The sequence below is a fragment of the Vidua macroura genome, chromosome 2 (assembly GCF_024509145.1).
Source record: "Vidua macroura isolate BioBank_ID:100142 chromosome 2, ASM2450914v1, whole genome shotgun sequence".
Classification (NCBI taxonomy): Eukaryota; Metazoa; Chordata; class Aves; order Passeriformes; family Viduidae; genus Vidua; species Vidua macroura.
In genome coordinates, this window is record NC_071572.1 from 26,952,575 (window position 1) to 26,968,304 (window position 15,730).

Here is a 15,730-nt window from a genome sequence, read left to right on the forward strand (position 1 = left end):
AAAGTATCATCCCAGAGATCAGACTACAGCAAAGCAGAGACAGGCAAGGTTCAGGCGAGGCAAAGCACCTAGAGGTGTTTCTCCAGCAACTGCAGGAGGCTCACACGTTCTTCTTGCTCCCTGCTTCAGCAGAGCAAAACCTCCTTACCCCTCCTGTGCCCATGCCATGCATGAGAACTGCCACAGCAACTGCTGGTGGACAACACTGAGCCTCTGCACTACACCGTCAGCATGTACTTCATCCCCTGCTCCACCACCTAAGTCCCTGATCATCCATGGGGCCCCATTTTGGCATCTTCTGCCTCACTACATTCATGGAGGGGAACTCCCTTTCCAAGCCTGGCCCCAGCAGCATCATGCTGCTTCTCTCCCCATGCCACTCAGCTTCACAATGGCCATTCCTGCATCCAGGGACCAATGTGGTGGCAGCCTGGCTGTCCCATGAGAAGCTCAGCAGAGACCACCACCCCACTGCCTTCCTCCAAGTCAGCTCTTGACCTGTGCTTCACTGTGAGGAACCCCTGCCATCAACCCCCTCCCCAGCTGTCATGAAATCTGGTTGAGCATAATGCAGGTGACTGCAAAATTAAACAGCCTCGACATCTGACTGCATCAGTAGTTGATTTGCCCTGCTGGTTTATTGTGAGGCTAACTGGCATTTACCTATGATGTGTACTAAATTTCAAAACTCCGTGTGGGTGTGTATAGAAATACAGAAAATTAAGAAAGGAAGAAAGGAAGGAATGAAGTCACCATCAATGGCAACAGCCAGTTTCTTTTTCCTGCCACTAAATCCATGCTGGCACGATGCTGAATACTGCCAAAGGTTTCTTTTCTATTTCAGCAACCAATACTGACGTGAAAGCCTGAAGCGTTAATATGCTGAAAATCCCCCTTGCAGAAGACTCAATGATATGTTGGCAACTCAATCATTCTGCATTTGTGTTTCAGCAATGTCAAATAGCAGCAGTTAAGCAGAAACCTGCTGGCAAATTGACAAATAACAGCCATGAAGCAATTAACTGGCAAAGCTGGAGCATTCTTCATTATGTATCCTGAAGAACAAAAGGAATGGGAAAAAACCCAAACATGCTTGCTTCCAATAAATTCTCCATGTAGAAAGCTTAGTAGAATGTGAGCTATCCAGATAGAGTAGGTCTTCAGTTTTCAAAAGTTACAGAAAATAAACAGTTTCCCAATATGCTCAAAAGCAACGCAGGCTCCAGGAGGGGTCAGAGCCTGCCCACTTTTGCATGCAAGACTTGGTGGAGGAGGTCACTACTTCAAAAAAAAGTCTAATGCTTGCCCAAAGTACCATGCAGGTACCTATAAAACAAGAAATCAAAAATAAAATAAATAGGGCAAGGCATACATCTACTAAACCCAGACAGAAATGCTATGATCCAACCCTTCTCTCAAACTAAGTTTGTGTTTAGATCCTTGAAAGCCAAGAAACCTGTTGAGGCTCCAGCTACAACTCCTCTCTACAACAGCAAAGCAGAAGATTGTTTTTCTGCAGTGTGAAAGCCATGTTAATGCTGAAGGGCAATTTCTCTTGCCCAAGCTCTTGCCTTGTGCAGCTCAAGCTGTGCAAGAACCTCAATTTCACTGCTTCAAGGGGTTCCTTTGCACATGGAAATCCCCCACAAAAGGCAGGTGTGATGCTGCCTGCCCCATGGGGCAGCAGCATCACCTGACTCCTATGCCAGGGGGATGAAAGAATCAAAGAAGTGGAGAAATGCAAAAGGTGGAGGAGTATTTAACTCCTCTTTCCCTTTTCTCCATGAGTCTTGATCATCATCTGAGCTAGAGGTGAAGCAGGAGGGGATAAAGCCAAACAACCGCAGAACACACTGCTGGAACAGCCTGATAAGACCACTGCTAGGGACAATATTATTTTTTTTTAAAGTCTGTAATAAGTTACTAGCAAAACACACTGGCATGTTGCTTGTTGCAGTCCTTCAAAATTCTCCAAGATCCATCTCCATAACCCCCATACTCTAAATATATTTCTGAAGAGTCTGTTCCTCAGCATGAATGTATATACATTTATCTCTTTCATCAAACGCTATCAAGTATAAACATCCTAAGTAAATTAAAAGTCGATAAAGAAGAAAAGGAAAAACTAATGAAAAGTAATTAAAAGCATGCACATCTCAGTGGTAAAATACAGTTAAACACAAGCTATTACTATAGAGCATAAATAATAATTAAAACACATACTGCTAATTTTTTGCTCCATTACTCTGAAGCATCACACATTACTCTGAATTTCCCAGTCTACACAAGCAAAGCTTCAGCAGCGACAGTTTGGACTGAATTTACGTTTTCCAACTGGTAGGAAATTCCCCACAAGCAGGCTGGGTAGCACTTCAGCATATGGTTTCCTGACACCCATAAGAGCTCTGCAGAAATCCCAGCAGCTGTGCTGGAGAGGACAAGGGCTGCGTGATGGAGCATCCATCAGCAGGACTGCTGAGGAGGAGACGGGCTACTTCCTATAACTACCCTATTACTGGGATCATGGCATCTAAAACTCCCATTCAAATCAGCTGAGAGCAATTTAAATCAGGAGCCTGCTCGGATCCCTTTAAGACAGGAAAGTGGAAGGCAGTCTGGCACAACAAACTACTCCATTGTGGTGGCAGTGACAGGCATGTCTGCCGGACTTGGCAGGGCAGCAGGGACTGTGCACTGCCTGCTTGCTCCTCGCCACCCTGCCTGCTGCACTCGCTCTATTTAACACCTTTCCAGAGCAAAATTAAACCTAAATTAAAACATGTTGCATAGTCAGCCCTAGGAAGCAGGAGAGAGCACTTGCACATGTTTCTTCAGCAGAAGGGGTGGAGGCAAACTTTAGCTATTGCATTTAAAACAAAAAATGTATACTACCACCATATCTGTGACCTGCAGAGTTTTTAGTCGCTTTTGTCCTCAACAGGAACTTTCAGGGTGACAGATCGTAAATCATCATCATATCTCACAGCAAAAACTCTCAAAAGTGCTTTGTCTTCTGTGTAAGATGGTTTGTCTTATGTGCAGTGATTCAGAAGTACAGGTCACCTGTCCAACATATCTCAATGGTGACACTGCAGCATTTGCTTTCACAGAAAGTTGATTACAGGAAAATTAATCAATCTAAATTTGCACAAAGAAGCAAAGACAAAACCTGGATATATGCTATTAGTCAGCTCTATGTGACAGATCAGTAAAAGCCTAAGAAGTCATGCTTTGCATGTACAACCTTTTTGAAATCAACTTTAAGAAGAAAAGTATTTGAGATGACAATAGAAACAGCAACATGGGGAATGAAAACTGAATGTAATCATTTATATACTTTGGAAAGTGGCATGTTTATTGATAGTGCCATATAGGTATTAATTAATCACAATAAAAATAAAAGTTCTTAACTAAAGCTTTCCTGTTTTATTTGATGAAATGGTTACATTATATTTAGGCCCTGACCCTCGCTGATGCTGCTGCGGACTGGCTGCAGTCCTTGTGACACCTGAAAACACATGCAGACAACGCACACTTGAGGTGCACATGGCTCCCACCTGGAGTAGAAGGGAAAACGCTTTTCCAAAACTAAAAGGTCTTGGGAATGTCTCTACACATTTGAAAGAGGTAGCCTTTATACATGGAGAGGAAGTGTCCAAATAGATTAGGACCTTATCTGCCATTTCCAGAAATGACTTCTGCAATTAGCATGAAGATACCAGGGGAATTGCTCAACAGATGGAGCACGAAGGCAGGCAGGTACAGCATCATTCTAGCACACCGACATTGCTCTCCAATGAACAGGGAACAACAGTGCTCACCACCCCAGAACAGCACAGGATGGTGTTCATCCTCTTCAGCAATGGGCCAATGGAGCACAAACTGATCTTCCAAGAGAACACTGTCTGCCAAATTTATCTTGCAGTTTATCTGGCAAACAGGCACAACTTGCATTTCACCGTATAAGGTCCATTTTTGTACATAACAATATTAAAGAATGTTTCAAAGTTTCTCCTAGCAAATGCAGTTGATGCATGCAGCACAACTGAGAAAAAAACAGCAGGCTTTCCACTGCACAGCTTTTCACATAGGTCTGTCTGGGATTCTCCACTTTACCAATATTAGAGCTGAGTTAGTTTTACAGTCCAATGCCATTTCTCTTAGAAAGATCCACAACTTGAATGGAAGAGTGCATCTGATCTCATAATTGCAGCTAATAGCTTCATGTCCTCTGCACAGCTCACATTGCTTCAGCCCCTCACTCACTATCTATCAGTATTTATACATTCAAAGATCTCTATTTCTTAGTAACCTGTTGTTTAAGTGAAGTATTTTCAAACTACATGCTCTCCTATTAAACATGTGATATGCAGGGTCAGGTTGGATTTCCAGCAGTGAGTTCACAGCTACGGCTGCCCAGAGAATTAGTGTGTAACACCAGCCAGCTGTTTAACCATGTCAGTGCAAAATCCTTGCAGTTCTGCAAAACCCGAATGCTTCCAAACTCTCTGCTCTTTAATAGGTGGTACCACAAACACACTGCTGAAATTGTAGGTCAGTTTCTGGTTTCAGTTGAACCGCTTTAATTCCATTGATCTTCATGAAGTGGTGTGGATGTATAGAAAATTCCTACCTGGTATAAAGCTTTACCTTACAAGTAATCTTCTCTGAAACAAAGCTGAATGTCTGGCAGCCTCTACCGAGGAAAATATTTAGTGATGTCTTGTGCTGGCCATAGCCTTTACAAAAGCTAGGTATGTTCTAAGAGTCTGTCCTTCACCTTTCAGGCAGAAAACATTCACTGGATCCTAAGGGCCAAATATGACCCTTATAATCCTGTTCAGGGATCTCAGTGAAAGGATTGGCTGTCGTGCACAGACACTTGAGAGCAGAAGCTGGTCTACAAAACATCCCAACAAATAGCCGACACAAGTTCTAACCCAAGTATGCAGTGTGGCTTCCTGAGAAACCATCAGACAAAATATGCTTCAGATGACTGCCTCACAAGGGCAAGAGCAACCAAACACTTCCTGAGCTTCAGGAAGTGTTGGTGGGTTAACACAGAAAAAAACACAAACAGTAAAAAATTTTTCCAGTGCAACTCTACTAAGCAAACTGACAGCCATGTGCTATTTAAGCAGTTCAAAGAGGAAAGACAGCACAGTTGGCTACATTTAGCCTGCCAGAGCCACCAATAGAGACAAATCAAATAGCAGCTCCCTTGAAACTGCAGAGAAACACAAAAAAACCTACTTATATTCGAGGCACTACAACATTATATCTTTAAGGTTGCCTTGTGTTCTCAATTCAAAGTGTCTTAAAACCTTTAAATAAACATGAAATCTCTCATTGATTACTCCCCAGATGACACCACTTTGGTTGGAAGCATGACCCAGTTTTCCCAGCCACCTTACAGAAACAGTCCTTGCTTGCTTTTTAATAAAAGAGATGAGTTAAAAGTCAGTTCCCTGTGCAATTTTGAGAGCCTGAAGTTTTTTCAGGCTTCTTCATTTCCACAATGGCAGCATTTACAGCTCTGGAATTTTCCACAATTCCTTATGCTGTAGGTCACAGCAAGAAAAAAAAAAAGAACACTTTGGGGAAAATACAAGAAGTATTGCATAAAAGCCCATAACATGAATCTCTGCTGTAACTGCTTCATTTGATCTTTCCTGGTGGAAGCTGACGAAGCACGGGGTAGCTTACATTTTCCAGCAGTGTCTTTGTAACTCTGCTAGCCAGCCCAATACCTCTGGTTTACTTTCCAGCCTTTCCACATCTTTCTTTTTGGCTCTTTGCCTTGTGACTCAAGTGTTTCCTAAGCAGAAACCCTCTCCCACCCCAGAAAAGACTTTATGGTGCAGTCCTGCTACAACTCATCAGAGCTGGGTTTCCTCCTGACAGAGACCAGGCAGGTCACAGCTCAGAGGTTCTACTCCCAGACCCTGCTTTTTCTGGGACTTTTCTATTGCAATTTTTTCTCTCTCAGCTGGACCACAAGCAGGGGAGAGGGGTAAGAAAGGGCCTGGAGATGAAGCTGCCCCAAAAATGGAGTGGGCAGCTGTTGTTTACCATCTGGCAAAGCTCCCATAGCTCAACAGAGGGAGCCCCACTCCGGTGAATCTTGCCGGGATTGCTACCAGTAGAGAAGATACTTCATTATTTCTTTTTTTTTTTCCTTTCTTTTTTTTAGCATAAATAAATTCACACCAGGCAAATATTTCTCCTCTCTTTCTCCCTCCCTTCCCACAAATGTTAAAGGTTACACAAAAGCTTCTTCCATAATTTCAACCACTGAGAATCAAGAAAACTGGCGCCTCAAACAACAAAAGCCACTTTGGCAGCCTCAGCTCACAGGCTGCAGCGCCCAAAGAAAACAATCTAGAAAAATTTTAAAATGAAGGATTTTTAAAAATTAGCTTTCTGAGGTGACACATGTGGGGGTTACTTCTCCATATGGACACCTGCATTTACTGAGGAATCTCTGAGGCAGAGTATTGCAAGGCCTGAAGGGTGAAGCAGGGATGGTTTTTTGCAGGGGATTGAGCAGGGTCACTGCCAGGGTTTCCAAGGAGTATGGGAGAGGCAGTATAAGATAAAAGATCATTAAGGCCCTCTGATATGGGAAGGGAATTAAAAGTGCCCACCCAAAGAACCTGCCTGTGGTGTCAGGGTGGCCTCTAAACTGAAATGGATAAACGGGTGAAGGATGAGAAGCCAGCCTTGATTTTTATTTCTGATGAAGGGGAGGATCTGAAATTCCTATTTAAACCCCAACTTTGCAAAAAAATCACATTTGATTTACTTATGCAGCTTTTACTTTTTGCTTTATAATAAATAACTGTGGTGCCTAGGAAGCACCTCTTTCTGTTGTATCTTTTTCACTGCATGTGACCACAGAGCAGATTTTTGCACTATAAAACCGAAAATATATCCTCTGCTTTCCACTTGTCCAAAGTTTTCATAAGACAGCTTTTAAAAATGTACTCTAAGAGAACTTTCTGAGGTGGCATTCACAGTTTCATAAATACTGTATTACCTGAACTGTGCCTTCCCTGAACTGACAGGGCGTTTGATAAATGCACCGTGGACTGCATACACAGTGGAGCTAAAGAACATGTTTCCTTGGTAGCTCAGTTGTAAACTTCAATAGGTGGATAAATTCCCATGTCACTAGAGAATATTTACAACTGAACCTTATTTATCAGCAGCGTGCCCTTACCAACAGCCCACACAAATCCTGTTATACAAAAATGGCTATGGCTCTTTTCTCATAGTTAAATGAAAATCACAGAGGTTTCTTTTGCACCAGGACAGGTTTTATAGCCAGTGAGAAAAAACTGCATTAGGCGATGCTAATGTTGAAATATTCTTGGCTCAAAATGTCAGTGTGAGAGGAGCTAGCTCATCCACATCTGACGAGACGAGCAGCCTCCTCGTCCCCTTGCTGGTGGAGAACTTCTCAAGTGAGAGCCCTTCGGGAGTGTCCATCCTCTCATTGTCTGAAGAAACCTACATGATGACCAACTGCCAGGAATTTGGAGAGATTATTTCCCCTCTGTTTGCTGTGATTAGCAAGATGAAAATATCTGCTATGCAGTAAAAATAAAAAAAGGTGTGCTTTTTAAATCACAGTATTTCATCCCTGTTTATCAGAAGTATCCCCGTGGTTGTTATTCTCCCTCAAAGAGGACCTTATTTTTCAGAATCCCTGCCCACTCTTTGGTGGGACTGCAGGCTCCCTGACATCCCACACCCTGCCTCCACTTTGTTCTCCTACCCAGATCCCGTGCCCTGAAATGATTCATTAGCTGCAATTTACTGACGCACGCTTTCTTCATGCAGATGATTAGGAATTGTTTTCAGGCCTCAGTCCCGCTGCCAGGACAGGCTGGCACCTTCCTACACATCAGCCAGCTGACTGCCAGGAGGGCTTTAATCAGCTCTGACTTTGACGTGTGCTGGGCACTCTGGGCAGGGGTGCCCACTGTGCTGAAGAGGTCAAAGAGCATTTTGCACTCTAGTGCTGCCAGTCCTCATCTCCTCTGGTGTGGAAAAGGCCCCTCCACTGCTGTGCTGGGCTCCCATTAGGAGCAGTTCAGCTTCTCCCCCGCATGGAGCAAACCTCTGTGCACTTTGATGTTCGGAAGCAATAGCAGTTGGAGGAGACAAGGAAAACATCAAGGAAGATACAAGGCTTCGTAATGCAAATCATGCTTTTATATCATTCTCCCATATCCCCTCTGGGGAGAGGAAAGTTGATTATCTACAGAATATGGGTCAAATTTATGCCTTAAGGTTCTTTCAGTGCTTTGGCTGCTTGCTGACATAGTATGGGGCTCCTCGCTGCCTTTTCAGGTTAATGCTTTCGAAGTGCTGTCCCTGGGCATCATCATCATCATCATCCTCAATTTCATAATATTACTAAAAAAATTAATTTCCTGCACCCACTCCCAGGAGTTTCTCTCATGCTGAACTTAATTGATGCTTCCTCCTGCACTCTGAGGAATGATTAAAATGAATACTGCACATGTTAGGAAGCACCTCAGATTTCAAACTCTGCATGGTTTCTAATTAAAGAGACACACACAGGATGCTTGTGCTACATTTCACTCCTCTCTAAGGCTATTATTATTACATACATTTCAGCAGTAGTCAAAAGAGTCTCCTCTACCTCACATAATAGGATCCTGATTTAGACTGGATAATCACCAGTCGTTGATCTGGGTGAAAAATGTCATTAGGAAAGGGAAAAGAAAAGGCTAGTGCTGTAACCAGCCCTCTGGCAGAGAGATTGATATTAATGACAGAAGTGTTTGAATTTCTGGCTAACCTAGAGTATATAGTATCCAGTGTTTAGCACTGGCACTAATGAAGTACAATAAATAAAAAAGAAAAACCAGCTAGAAAACCCCCATCATAATCAGGGCTGCCTGATGCTCAGAGATTTTTGAGGAAAAAGGCACAGGTACATGAGTGTCAGCACTATTCCCACACTTCCCTACCCACCATTTCCCTCCCAGTTTTCTGGTCTCTCTGTGTCTTGGTGATAAATACTTGATTCCTGGATAAAACTGCTTCACTTCAGGTACAATTTTTGAGATGTTGGTCACCTTTACCTGCCTCAGGAAATCTCGGGACCCAAGCACCAGGGGGGAGAAAACCAGTGCTGAAATCTCACCCCAGTTAGTTAGACATCTGCATCATCAGCACCTGCATTTGACATCAACAAGGCTGCACAACAAAGCTAATACCCCTGCTTTTCCGTGAGAAGATATGGGGCTGTAAAGCTCAGAGGGGAAAATATTTCACATAGGTGTGTTATTGATACAAAGTCAGCTCATAAACCCGATCTTGCCAAGCTGTGCAGTCATTTTGAAAACTGCAGCTACACCTTGCTAGATGCAATGACCTTACTTTTTTCCAAGGCCAGCTTTTGACTTTGCTTACATGAATGTAAATAAATCAAGTGCTCTCCCACTGCTCATAATGACAGTATTCCTGATTGTCACTGTTGTGGCAGAACACTCAAGTTCTGTGGCAAATGACACCAGGGGAAATGCCATGATCGCAATCCTATACTGTATTGCATGCATGTTTTACCAACAAATAATACTTAAAATATGGGATCCATTTGCTTTTCCAGTGTCTTGTGAAATGCTATAGGTTGTAAATAACTCAAACCAATAATAACAGGATGTCTGGGCATTTCTTTTTCAGGTTTAAGAAGGTAACTGTCTAACTTGGTGAAATAAACTGCTTTTACTGAAATAGTTTTCTCTACTGATAAAGAAACTATTTTCAATTAGACACACTGCATATTAGCAATAGAAAAAGACTTAAAAACTTAACAACAAAGTAAAATAGTGCAGTGTATACATTTTTTATTATTTATTCATCTCTGTATGGTTTCAAATCCCTTCAGAATAGAATTGAACCCCTGTGCCTCTGCCTTGGGTTAATGCTACAATCACAGAGATATTGTATGAAACAGGCTTCTTGTCTGTCTGTGTTATAAAACTGAAAAGTATTTTGCTTTTCAAAGACAGGTTTTAGACACAACTTTGGGAAGGATTAGGGTATATCTCACAAAAGGAAGAAGAGACTTTGGCCCCTGAGAGGGACAGAAGTAAGACATACAATCCTCAACACTTCCCTAGAAACTAAATCAGCACACTAGCTTTACCTCACCCCACCTTCAGCTAGCACCTCAGGCTCCCAGCCTGCCCTAACTCTTCTCACTGGGATTAGGTCCCTATTTCAGGACAGTGACTCTGGTATGAAAGCAAGACATCTGCAAAACACAGGTGAAGTATGGAGTTCAGTGTTGCTTGGAAAAAATATAAAGATACTCTGAAAAAGACTACATCTTGTATTTCCATGACGTCAAAGCCAATTCAGCTTTGTTTCTCTGCTCATTATGCCTAATTATTCCATCATACTGCCTTCAAAAAGCTATCCATAGTTATGTGTGACATATGACCTCAGCACATCTGAAGACCAAGGGTTTGCAAGTGCATTCTGTGAAACAGCAGTGAGTGCTTTATGGTCAAGTCGTCTCTCTCTGAACTGCTGGAGAAAGCTGCAACTCCCTGGACTCTCTCAGCAGTGGGACCTAGAAGAAAGACTTTGAGAAAGAAGTGGCCAAGGGTGCAATTTTATGATACGTGAGCCCATCTTCAGGCAAATCCTTGCTGGTTAGTGTGCCTGGATTTAGCTCCCTGAGCTGCCTCCTCCAGCTGTGAGATGAGGACAATGTGCTGCTGCACAAGGAGTGCAATGGGACTTCACATCTAATGGGAGGGCTCAAAAGGGAACCAGAGCATCCTTTTAGAGCAGCAGCCCCCAGATGGGCTCCATAGGCTCATTGCTACCCTAAACACACAGTTTCAGTATGATAGTAAATGATAGCTCCAAATCTGAGAAAGCGCACTGGATCTTTCACTTGGGCAGATGGGAATTACCATGCTGTATTTCAAAGGATGGGAATTTAATTTCCATATCATGCAGTGCTTTCTTTTCACCACCTTATCCCCCTGCCTGCCAGAATCTCAACTAAGGAATTGTCCATATCCTCGTTTGAATGTTTCTATGGATTTAGAACTTGAAAGATTATATCTGTGCTCAGAAATTATGCATAAGTCCATTACAGCACAACAATAACTCAGCTGTAATTGCCTAGCAGTGCAGGCTGGAACAAAGCAAGTGTGAGCAAATCCAGAATCTGAGCAAATATGAGAAAAGTCAAGAAATGATGGACAGAGACCTCTTTGAGACTGCTGGACTCCCACATGGCCTCTCGGTCTAGTCCTCTGCAATAAAAAAGAAATGTTGTAATAGATTTATTTCTCAGGTTCTCAGCCATTTTTTTCTACATGCTGCACTTCACCACAGGCAGCAAAGCACCTTCAAATCCCTCTTGTGAACTAAACACCAAGCAGGAATGACCAGAACCTGCAACTTTCACATGGTAAATGAAGACAGCAGGACATAGCAGAAGCAATGTCAATGTCCCACTCCTGATAAAGAAGGGAGCTCAGCGAATTTTAGTCAGAGTGCTGGGTCACCACGAGATGATAAGTACCAAGAAGAATTGAAAAACTTATCACCAATGTACCTTGTAAGCTGAGTGGAAGAGAAAACTTCTTTCTGTCCACAGATGCAAAGAATGATCCTTGGTATGACTCTGTGCCCCAGTGCACCCTGCGTTCCTGGCTCCGGATATGGACAACACCCAAATCCTTGCAAGAATTCCAACCCCAATTAAGCTTTTTCACACAACCTGCAAAAGTTCTATGGCATGAGATGAAGGCAAATGTAAGCATGATGCAGTGTGACAGTAGCTTTAAAAGCCCTTTGGGCATATCAGTGTAGCACATACCTAGTGATTCATACTTCTAGAGCACTAAACATGCCATTACTCCTGCAAGAACCTGATAACTGTAAAAATCCTCAGATTTATAGAAGGACTGTTCAGCCAATATGATCCTGTAGCTACTAGATCAATGTCTTCTCACACAGGTAGGAAATGAAAAATTATGTGTTCAATAGTTCAAAGACACAAATTTCTCCATAGAACAAAAAGGGGGGAAAAATCAAACCCAGTTCCAAAACATTCTACTGTGAGGCTGTCATCCCCTCAATTTGGTCTCTATTATAACAATTGTTGGCTATTTTACCACAAAAAATTGCACAGAACTTTGCAAACTTGCTGTCTCACAGGGTTATTTCAGTAGAAGTTGAAAAGTGCTGATGTCTGTGGAAAGATCCTGTAGAACGAACTCTAGAAAATAATTTATCTACACTAACAATGTCCAGCAGAAGTGACAGAAAATGCTCTTTAAGGGAGATCACGCCCATTTTACCTTTGAGTAGATACTACATGAAAGGACAACAAAAGTTTAAGATTTTCCCTTCCATGTTTGCCAGTATCGACCTTGTTCAGGCAAATTATCAGTCTGCATCTCCTCTGAACTTCCATCATTATGAGTGCACACACACCCTCAGTGTCTGACGTGCATACATTATCCACATGAATTAAACCAATTTGCATTTGTACACTGAGCAGCTGGCCTGAAATTTACTCCGGAATATTTTTTTTTTTTAACGTCCAAAAACCATATATGCAGCTGGGATTGCTTATGAGTGAAAAAATGTGGTATCTTTATAGCCAACAGCATATGTATTCAGTATGCAGATCTACAAATATTGGATTCACTGCCAAAAATCATTGTTAAGCAAACTGGCTGACTCGCTGCATTTTCCTGATGAACCAGAAGGAACTTGCTGAAGAAAGGTAGAGTACTTACAAAAATTTCAGATCATGGATTTATAGTGTGGACAATGCAGTGTGATCCAGCTAGTCCCAGGTATGTCCCTGCAGCAGAGCAATTTCTGACTGGCATATGAACGTAGGTCCTGGGGAAGTGTCAGCAACATTCTGATGAGCCCTGATAGTGTGGCCATATTCTTGCAAAGCAACCTCTGTGGAGCAAGATCAGGGGCCTCTGCACATAGCTGAGGTGAGTGTTGTAGATCCACCTAACTGCATCCACAAGTGACACTGGATGAAGTTCTTGTTTCCAAAGGGGTTTAGTGGCCTCTTGAGGTGCAGAAGATGGCACGTGCAACAACCTCTTCCTTTGTAACACTTAACCAGAGCAGCTATTGCTTAGTTTGCAAAAATTTAAAGTAAATAAATTAAAAAAAAAAATCAGTCTTAATTTATGTCTCTCTTCAGAACATTAACAAACACTAAATTCCCCCCTACTTATTTCTGATAATGGAATCTACGTAATGAGAATAATTTTTAATAGACATTCTCTGTGTTTCTACCATGGGCGTATTTTTACCCACTGTGTGGAGCTGACTTTGCATGTATTCATTCTCCTATTTTAGCAGTAGGAGACTAGGTTAACACACCAGTCATTCACTCCTGGAGATCTGGATTCAGTTCCTGGCCTGCATGACAAGTGATAATGAGTTTGGTTATTGAATCTCCAGGGGATATTTGTTCGCATTACTAAGCAACCGCATAATTTGGCAAGATGTGTTAAGTATGTGCTAAGGATAAGACCAGGGGCCAATTGCTCAAATGACTGACACAATGCAGCCTCCCGCACATCACTGCACCAAACCCCTCCTTTGTGCAGTTCTCCTGGAGGTCAGGAGAACCGTGCAGGTTTTTCAGCCTGTCCATTCCACTGTCTGTACTGACACAGCCCAGTGCACAGCCATGCAGGTGCAATCTGAACCTGCAGACACACAAAGAAACACAACCTATGTCCCTGCTCTCAAACTCAGCACACAATTCAAGGCTACTTTAATCAGTTATGCATACTTTTTCAGTACTTATTGTACCCAAGAAATAATAAAACACAATTAAAGCTGGGGGGAAAAAAGGGACATAAAAATATATATATAGCTTATATATAAATATATATTTATATATATATGTATGTATATAACTTTATATATATATAAAAAGTTACATAGTAGTAACTTTTGCTTACCTATTGACATGAAACACTACAGGGTTGGCATTGCTAGGGCTTTCTATGCAAACACAATGCTTACAAAGTCTCATTTAAACAAAATGACAATTGAAACTTGTATGTTCACAAAACTCCATAAAAAAAGTATGTTACCCATTGCAAGTACCAGTAACACTGCTATGTCACACTGGCTAAAAATTTCAGGCTTGAACTTCTTGCAATGGGTGGATTTGGCAAAAATAGTCACTTATCCTAAGGCTACTTCCAGCTGATCTTCTTTTCACCCTAATTTAGCTGACTGTGCCTCAGATTCAACAGGAGGCACAGGCAAGATTCTATAGATGTCCTCTAGACTGGTGGCACAACCACGTGAAGAGCAGATTGGGTCTTTCATGGATGATACCTGTAGGTGGGTATATAACTGCTGTGATATTTTTACAAGTCTGGCAATCTCCTTCCCCTGGGCCTCTGTCTAATAGATCTATGAGCTCTGAACACAGTGTGCATCCCAGGATTTGGGAAGAGAAAAGCAGACTTTGCCTTGTCTCTGCATTAGGATAGCACGTGTGGGTGCTATACACCCAGAGCCCAAGCAGGCAGGATTGGTTGTGCACTCCTGCACCTATGGATCTTGGAAATCTGGGGCCAAAACACTGAGGTGTATCAGGAGATTTAGATTCTTAAGGACAAAAGGTGTTCTTCATTATTTTCTGGGCTGAGGTGTCTACATCATTTAGGTAAGGGATAGAAAGCAATCTGGATCCTTTCCTTGACATACTCCAGTAGAAATAAACCTGATTCATGGGCTATAGCCATCTGCTACAGATTAAGGTTCAAAAGGGGTTAACATTTCCAGAAAATAGGAAATCCAGATGTCACTTCATCACCCAGTTGTATGACAAAAGTCAGAATTCATTGATAGCTTTTGCAGGAATTAATGTTCAGCACCTGGCAGGTTTAAACCTGTAGAACAGAAGAATAAAAAAAAAAACCCACAAAAGAAATAACTCTGCTGCCATTCCAACAGAACAACTCTCATTGTGGGGGTGACTGGTAGCTGAGTAAATCTGGAATGGTTGCAAATCAGGAAATTACTTGTCAGCCAATTCCAAGTTTTTTTTTTTTGGCACATAGACCTCTTGGGGGGGATAGTGGCAGGAATGAGGCATTTCTGTGTGATCATTTGGGAATTTTATGAATAAAAAGATAAAGTTCACTTGCTATGAATCACAGAAAACCAGAAAACTCTCCCTGCCACAACCAAGAAAGCTTATGAATAAAACTTCATTGAAGAGAAGCCATGGTAGAGCATGATGTTACTCATAAACAAACACCAGTCAGTTTATGTTCACCATGCCCTGGGACACGCAGCCAACAATTAAAGAGCTCCCATTTACACTGGAAATAATGCAATGGCACTCTTCCAGCTTTCAGGGAAGGTCTGGACAGTGACAACATCTGAGCTATCATGGAAGGTGGATGTGAGAGTGATGTTTCATCTCATGCTGGTGAGAACATGGGTCTCCCCCACGCCGCCCCCACCTTCTGGCAGTGCCTCTGAAACACGAGCAGCCACCACACTAACAGGAACCTCAGTACAGCACTGTGGGTGAGAAGGATGGTTACAGCCCACCTGATTTGCCAGCCCATCCAAGAAAACATTGAGTCGTGTCAGAAATGACAGATAAAACATTTGCTTTGATTTAGAGTGCCTGCCTTCTATTTAGGGGATGCCA

At 42.3% G+C, this 15,730-nt stretch overlaps 1 protein-coding gene across 2 annotated transcripts in view; it reads right to left on the minus strand.

Annotated features, from left to right (window-relative positions):
* Window positions 1-15,730, minus strand: part of SH3RF3 (SH3 domain containing ring finger 3) — a 246,319-nt gene that overhangs the window by 96,261 nt on the left and 134,328 nt on the right. The window lies entirely within an intron of this gene.